This window comes from Penaeus monodon, chromosome 28 (assembly GCF_015228065.2).
Source record: "Penaeus monodon isolate SGIC_2016 chromosome 28, NSTDA_Pmon_1, whole genome shotgun sequence".
Classification (NCBI taxonomy): Eukaryota; Metazoa; Arthropoda; class Malacostraca; order Decapoda; family Penaeidae; genus Penaeus; species Penaeus monodon.
In genome coordinates, this window is record NC_051413.1 from 4,952,561 (window position 1) to 4,953,070 (window position 510).

The window sequence follows — 510 nt, forward strand, 5'->3', positions numbered from 1 at the left end:
AAGTAATAATAATATAATAATGGGAAGGGGAGTGGTAATATTCTATAACCTACAGAAATTCTACATGCTTTTCAGGTGTGTTTTTGCTGTTTGCCATCAACTTGAGGACCTAATATTTGCAAAACCTTAACCCACTCACGCTGGCTGACATCTAGTCATGTCATGGCAAGCTGTGCCCAAACATCTTGGATGCCAAGTAGGTATGCCTGCACTAAGATCAGTGTACTAAAACGCTGTTAGCTTGTTTGGCTGTGACTATGGTCACTTAGGATATATGTCCTTCAAAAGTAGGCTTAAAGGTCTTTTTAGCCTTAGTTACTGAAAAAAATTGTGCATGCTTCATCCAAAAGCATTGACAGCAGGGAAATGTATGTTTCTGTCATAAGAGGGTTAAATCCTAAATGTTCTCCATACCTTTGAGATGGCCACATTTTCTCAAATATTACTGATCATCATTGAAAACTGATATGAATAATTAAGCATTGTGGGGGATAAAGGTGCAAAGGGATT

The 510-nt window shown here is 37.8% G+C and overlaps 1 protein-coding gene across 5 annotated transcripts in view; it reads right to left on the minus strand.

Annotated features, from left to right (window-relative positions):
• LOC119591312 (cytoplasmic FMR1-interacting protein-like) overlaps window positions 1–510 on the minus strand; it is a 50,156-nt gene that overhangs the window by 11,052 nt on the left and 38,594 nt on the right. The window lies entirely within an intron of this gene.